General features: G+C 35.9%; 1 protein-coding gene and 1 long non-coding RNA gene across 3 annotated transcripts in view; one reads left to right on the forward strand and one right to left on the reverse strand.

Moving 5' to 3' along the window:
* The window catches only part of ubash3bb (ubiquitin associated and SH3 domain containing Bb), a 65899-nt gene that overhangs the window by 51317 nt on the left and 6640 nt on the right, over positions 1–7942 (forward strand). The window lies entirely within an intron of this gene.
* LOC108166832 (uncharacterized) lies at positions 5881–7540 on the reverse strand. Its single transcript, XR_001777236.1, has 3 exons — positions 7216–7540; positions 6615–7082; positions 5881–6496 (listed from the first exon to the last, which is right to left on the reverse strand). It is a non-coding gene; the product is annotated as an uncharacterized LOC108166832 (long non-coding RNA).

Raw genomic sequence — 7942 nt, forward strand, 5'->3', positions numbered from 1 at the left:
CTTTGTTGATTCAGATGATGAGGTTAATGGCTCGTTCAGAGAACTTTTTCATGATATGCTCATTTTTTGAGACAGGGATTTTGGGTTTTCATGAGCTGTATGCAAAAATCATCAGTATTAAAACAATTAAAGACCTGAAATATTTCAGTTGGTGTGCAATGAATCTAAAATATATGACAGTTTAATTTTTATCATTACATTATGGAAAATAATGAACTTTATCACAATATGCTAATTTTTTGAGATGGACATGTATATTGAATCAACTTTAGGGTTTCAACCATAACTGACATATCAATGTTGATTCAACCTTCATCTGAATGTGGATCGACATGCAGATTTGGGTTGATTTTATATTAAATGAAAGCTAAGGATTTATGAAAATTTTTAGGTCTGATAGGTCTAAAAGTTTCTTCACTGGTGTTAAACGCTATTTTATTGGCAGATGATAGGTTAAAAATGACAACATGGGTTTAATAGGGTTTTTTTTATTATTTTATTCAAGAAAAGAGGGGCAGATCTTTAAACATATTTGACTCCTTTTTGACTGTCAGAATAACAGTCTGTTGTCCACAGAAGAACAGAGTCCATGAGGTTAAGCTTTGTACTGTATGAACCAGGAAAACGGTACAAGTTGCAGTAACCCCAGTTTGASTCTGGTTGGTATCACTTTAATTGCGATGTCTTCCTCTTGTTCTGCCGCGTAATGAAGCCACTTCTTGACAGGGAATCAATATTTAAAATAAAGGCTGCTTATCAGAAAACCTAAAGATAAAACTCAGGGAGGATCAGGGTTTAGAGCAAAAGGTGATTTATACTGTAGTTGGAAAAATTATAATTTATACAGAATAAACTTCCATCAAATAGCTGGTTTAATCTTCCATCAACTACAAATATTTCCAAATAAGTTTATTAAATTCATTACAAAATGTCCATGTGCTGATAAAGATCCCACACCAGTAAYAATAGACCAGTTCAGTTTAACCAGTTACCAATCCAAGAAACAACAGACTGAATCAGTTAGCAGGTTTAGTTCAGTGTTTCACCTGCCGAACATGTTTTAAGTGTTTCTTTCTGCCTCACCTGGATTTAATCTGGATGATTAACAACCTTCTGCACTTCTTGATGACTGCAGACGGTCATGCAAATATATAACTCAGTTGTTCTGGAACAGAGACACATCTAAGCACATCATAATAAAAAATGAAAAACAAGTGATTACTATCACAACAATTTAAAGCCTACCTGGAGCAGCCAGCCTTACACTTCCTTGTCCACCACATGCTCTCTTAGACCAAACAACAGGCCCCGCCCTATTTTAAAAACTCAAATCTCACCAAATCTCGCAGGATTTCATACTTAGGCCTGGAGTGGTGGGCAGGATGAAAATACAAAAGGAGACATGACCTCAATTATTAAAAATGTCAATCAGATGGGAATTAGTGGAAAGATGTATAATTGGATAGCAAATTTTTTGCTGGATAGAAAAATAAGAGTTAAGATTGGGAATGATTATTCAAAAGAGTTTAATGTGGAGAATGGGATACCTCAAGGTAGTGCAATTAGTCCAATATTATTTAATATAATGATCAATGACATTTTTTCTGATACTGATAAATGTATTAACTCTGCATTGTATGCAGATGATGGGGCCATATGGATGAGGGGAAAGAAAGTAAAACATGTAGTACGAAAAATGAAGAAGGCAATTAATAAAGTGGAAAAATGGTCGTATGAATGGGATTTTAAATTATCAGCAAGCAAGTCTTGTTTTATGGTTGTTACAAATAAAAGAAATATCGATACAGGAACAATAACATTATACGGACAGCCTTTGGAAAGGGTTAAAGAATTTAAATATCTAGGATAGTTCTTATACATGGAAAACACATAGATAACTTGGAAACTAAATGTAAGAAAGTTATAAATTCACTAAAGGCTGTGGCTGGAAATAACTGGGGTGCAGATAGAGAGTCATTATTAAACATATATAGGGCTCTTATGAAATCAATAATTGATTATGGCAGTTTTACATATGGAGCAGCAGCTAAAACAACACTACAAAAGATAGATAGACTACAGAGTAGGGCTTTACATATATGTACAGGAGTGGTGAAAACGACACCTATTAATGCTCTTTTAATAGAAACTGGAGAGACTCTGCTGGAAATGAGAAGAATAAAATTTGCTTTAGTATATTGGATAAAAATTTAAAGTAATGAAGAAGAGAATGTAACATCAACTATAATACAAAACTGTTGGGAATATGCAAAGTTCCAGAGTAATGGATTTGGATGGATGATAAGTAAATTGACCAAAATGTATGGATTAGAGGATAAGAAAATAGCTCAGTTTAATCCAATTAGTGTTATTCCTCCATGGCTATTTCCTGAGGTTAATGTTGACATGAGACTTATTAAAATGAAAAACAACTGGAATTTAAATGAAATAGGGGTAAAGACTGATGTATATTTAAGAAAATCATATTATAATTACCTCAAAATTTATTCAGATGGTTCTAAAAATCTCAAAGAATGTGTGGGAATAGGAATAAATATGCCAGAGTTTGAAATCCACATCTCCAAAAGACTATCAGATCACCTATTTGTTTTCACAGCAGAAATGATGGCAGTTATATTAAGCTTGCAGTGGGTAGAGGAGGTTCGACCAGACAGGGTGGTGATATGTACAGATTCTAAAGCAGTATTAGAAAGCATTCAGGGAGAAGGAAATAATAGGAAAGATTTAGTATTAGAAACTCTGCATAGTTTATTTAGACTACATAGAGGTGGCATTGATGTTTGGTTCTGCTGGGTACCAGCTCATGAAGGGGTTAAAGGAAATGGAAAAGCAGATAAATTAGCAAAAAGGGCATTAGAAATGACAATAACAATTATAATTCCTTTTGGGAAAGGGGAAGGGAAATCATTTATTAAAAATAAAGAAATAGAAAAATGGCAAAAAAGGTGGAATGAAGATAAAAAAGGGAGAAGATGATATAAAGTGCAAAAGTCAGTATTAATTAGAAATATTAATGAGAGAAACAGAAGGGAAGAAATAGTTATGACCAGATTAAGAGTAGGCCACACCTATTTAAATGACACCTTATATTTAATAGGGAAGAAAAGTAATGATAAATGTGAAGGATGTAGTGAGAAAGAAAATGTAGAACATGTATTAATGAACTGTAGAACATATGAATCTGAAAGGGAGAATTTGAAAAGAATKGTTGGAAGGACAGGTCAAGAATGGAGTCTTAAAGGAATATTAGGAAATGAAGGAAACATAATGGATATTTATAGATTAAGGAAAACAGAATTTAATAGATGTAAAGAAATGTTGCTACACACTCGTGTACAGTAGGTGGTGGTATGCATCTTAAAGTTGCTTGCAATCCGCCATAATAGAAGAGAAGAAGAATTATTAAAAATATCTGGTTTAGCCCAAAATAACCAAGATTACTATAGGCACAAAACAGTGCCCTTACTTTTCAATAAACACATTTAAGATCAAAGTAATATTGAAAAACTTTCCATAAAACTGCTCAGAGGAGAATTCAATTCAGAAGCCAGTTGCAAACAAGCCAGCAGCAAAGTGGCCGTTTGGTTGGGACAAACCACTAGTGTAAAATCGGGGAGTCGGACTGTACAACTCCTAGCAGAGACTTGTAGATGTTTTTGTGTCAACACATTATGCACAGTCAGTAATAATATTTACAGACAAGTAAGAAAATGTACAGAAAGGAATCACAACCTAATGTTCTCAACATGTAGTGCTTAACTTGAAACATGATTAACCCCCACTTAGTAATAAAATGTTCTGACCCAGATCTCAAGGAGGGGGAGCAGGGAAGAAGGGATGAGAGGGGGTAAAGAGGGGAAGGTTGGGAGGGAGGAGGGGTGCAACAAACTGCCCAGATTGCACACAATGGTAAATCAATGTTGAATTATAATCAGAATGGTTGGTTTTTGTTTGAAGTCGAAAACTGACGGTGGATCAACCATCAAACAACCATCCAGCTCTGGCCAAGTAACCAATGTTGAAACTGTGTCATTAAATCAGTGTTGTTTTGTGGTTGAAATCTAATGAATGAAATGCCGATGTCTGATCAATGTTGAATCAATGTATGCTGTTTTGCCACACTCCTTCCCCTCCTCTCCTCCTCATCAGAGCATTTTATTAGTGAGCGGGGGTTACCACATTTTAAATTAACCACTGTAAAGGATAGTTGGTGATGATTCATTTCTGTACATTTTCTTACTTGTTCATAAACATTCTTACTGACTGTGTGCGATATATTGACACAAAAACATCTACAACGTACTACAAGGAGTGGAGCGGTCCACCCCTGCTATTTACATGAGTGGGATGGCCTAACCACACAGCTGCTTTGCTGTTGGCTTGTTGGCGAAAGATGTTAATTCAATGTTGAATTGCAATCATGTGCAATTTGGGTACAGAACGGAATGACAACTCAACGTTGTCAACACATAGTGCTTAAGTTAAAACGAGATCAACCCTCACCTAAAATTAAAGTTGTTTCACCTGAAGCCCAAGGATGAGAGTAGGAGAGTGGAAAGGGGGGGATGGGGTGTGTGTCTTTGGCAAGTGTTGAATGGCGGGTGGTGGTGGAGGGGCACGAAAAACAGCTTACATTGAACATTTAGATTACTACACTCTAAGAAATAATCTTGTAAATTTACAGTTACATACTGGCAGCTATAGATGCCAGAAGTTTACTGTAAATGCACAGTAGCTGTACAGTAATTAATCCTGACAGCAGATTACCGTCAATGCAAATACGGTATGGATACTGTAAAAGAACAGTAAACTTCTGGCGTCTATAGCTGCCAGTAGTTTACCGTTTTTTAAAAGAACGGTAAAATACTGGCGTCTATAGCTGCCAGTAGTTTACCGTTTTTTAAAAGAACGGTAAAATACTGGCGTCTATAGCTGCCAGTAGTTTATTGTTCTTTCGAAAGAACGGTAATCTAAAATATTTCATTTATTCCTGAGCAAATCGGTTTGACTGATTAAACTTAAAAACACAATAGTTTGATTAAACTGTATTGTCTTACCTGAGATTTGGAGAGTATTTGATACTTTGCTTGCATTCCTTGTGTAAATGTGCTATACGTGTTTAAACATTTTAGAACAGACTAACAGATTTTTTAAAATATGCAACAGCCTTTATTACAAAAGGTGAAGAGTAATAGAGAAAACAGGAGAAAAAAAAACAACATACTTCGAGCCTGTTTTTTTCCTTTGCCGCTGTGTGATACACRTTGTCACGGTTGCTAAGCAACATAATGCCACGGTAGAGGCTAAGCAGCTAGCTGAAAGCTACAGCTTCTCTTCCGGTCGTCGAGGACCTAAAGATGCTAAACCTGACTTTGGACACAGCTGTTCTTTGTTCGACTCCCCCTAGTGGTCTGGATCACTTCTGTTTTCAGCATTTTTTGTTGGCATCTCTTTTTTGTTGCATGTGTTTTTCTCGTCTTTGCTGGGTGTTTGTACTTGTTGGCCACCGTAAAATACAGTGGTAGAAGTAAATATACCTTCAAATACTGGCGTTCCAGTATTTTTACGGTGAATTTAGTTTTACTACTGCATTAACTTTATGAGTAAGCTACTGCCATGAAAACTGTAATGCTACTTTTTAAAGTACAGTCATAGTTTTGCGATAGAACATTAATAACTAACCCAGTGTAAGCTTCTTGGAAGTGCTATAATTGGTGCGGTTCTAAAATGCATAATCTGCATTAACCAGAACGTCACATAACACAAAAGAGGATGCGATAAGTAACCGTCAGAACAGAATTTTTATTTAAAAGGCACCACTATGCCTCAAACCACATATATTTCCAGTATATTCAAACATTCAAAACGAATAACTCAAAACCATTCTTCAGAGAACTGGTAAAAAATAGGCCTTCAAAGTCAATATATAGTTTCACTAACACAGGAATAAAAATCGAAGACTTTCAGTTTACAGCGACATAAACTGGGTTTAACTCATTAATTTCTACAATCTTATGAACATAAAAACACAGTTCTTAAAAGAAACATCCATACTTTGGGTATCACTAAGCAAATCAATGAAAAAGGACTTCCAAAATCTAAAATTCAACATGGCTGAAATAATGTGGAATTCTAGTATTAACAGGGTTTTAAAATGTGAACTATTAATGGTTTYCAAGAGTCCAAGTGGCACTTACTTTATTAGATGCAGATGAAGGCACCATCCAACATGGAAAAAGAAAAGACATCCAATTTAGATCCTAAATAATATGGAAACAGAAATATTTCAAAGGAAAGAAAAGGACAACAACTAACCTGAATGAGATGCCACTCAAAGTCTATGAGGTTTTTGATGAGGGTGGAAACCTGAACATTGAGTCACTTTTTCGTTTGAATGGTCTTTCCTGTCTTTTTCAATACCATCTTCCCATGACTGGCTTTTGTGCCCCTTTCTTGGTTAATCCCAATGAAGCGACTAAAAAAATCAAAATGGGAAAACTCCTGAGAATATAAATAGTGTGGCATTCTGAATACAGCTGTTGCAATATATAAATAAAGCTGTTTTTAATTATGTAAAGAGAAAACATCACCACCTTCGTCAAATGTTAGAAGGTAGAAGATGGACAACACTGTCCTGTCTGGAATGTTGGCTGGGCCCTCTCAAAGACAATATGGCCTTCAATGCTGACCATGCAGAAAACTGCTTGCCACAGGGACTGTAATAAACCAAGTCCTTAATTGGAAGAACATAAAACAAATCCTCTCATTGATACAGTATGCATTTAAATGATCATCATAATAAAAAGGGTCCACTCTGTCAGGTAAAGTAAGACCAAGAATCTTAAACTCCTCAATTGTCATGCAAGTCACATCAATGTTGAAAACTGTAGGCTGGCTGAAGGTGAAGTGTGCTTTCAAAGTTAATTAAAAGCTACCTTGAATGATCTTTTGATCACTGATGGTGAAGTGTCTTTGGTGCTGCTCTTGTTTTCACCAACATGCAGGAGGAAGGGCTGTCCTGGTTGCACGGCAATGAGGAAGGCTTCAACACTGGCTTGCATCTTTGACATAATGATAAGACGAATAATAAAAATTATTAAATATATTTAGCAGCACAGCTACATTCAGATAGCAAACAAAGCCAATGAGAAAGTGCTTCTACAAACAAGTAGGTTCATTAGAATAACCATATACCTGCACATATCTGAAAACATGGTCCACAGTTTGACATGAGCTGTTTTGGATTCTTCTTGTGTCCTTTGGATGTAGGACGAAGCACATGAACCAACAAAAGAATGCCTGGTTTTCCCAGCCTGGAGGAACAACAGGATAAATAGTAGACATATTAGGATAATAAATAAACATTTTGAAGAGAAGTGAGCAAAACTAACGAGACCCACCAAAATACCGGGTTTACCCTGGAGAGCATTTTTCACCACCTACAACATAAAGCATAAAAATGTCACAAATAATTACCATAAACACAACTCAGACAATAGGCATTATAGAAATTAGTCAGCTTATAGAAAYATTCTGGGCAGCATTTCTTCTGCCAATCTGTCAGAAGAAATGTGTAGAAGTCATCATAACACACTTCAGTCACCAACATGACATACTAATGAAGAAAAAAAGAGTCAGCCAATATATTATTTATTATCATTATTATTTATAAAGACAAAAACATTTTGGCTTAGCTTTGCTCGCATAGATCAAACCACCGGTACAGCACAGCCACTCTCCCCATTATGCCGTCTATAGCCGAAAACTTCAAGAAAACGACTCCGCAGCTAAATAATGTTAACTCAAACGGCCTTTCTGACAGTTTTAATGTTTGTTTAACCATAGACATAATATAAGAGTAAACCCCGCATTGGCTGCTCTGGCGCAGGAAATATGGCGGCCATCTTGGAGCGGTACTCCC

Source organism: Poecilia reticulata, linkage group LG13 (genome assembly GCF_000633615.1).
Source record: "Poecilia reticulata strain Guanapo linkage group LG13, Guppy_female_1.0+MT, whole genome shotgun sequence".
In the NCBI taxonomy this organism is placed as follows: domain Eukaryota; kingdom Metazoa; phylum Chordata; class Actinopteri; order Cyprinodontiformes; family Poeciliidae; genus Poecilia; species Poecilia reticulata.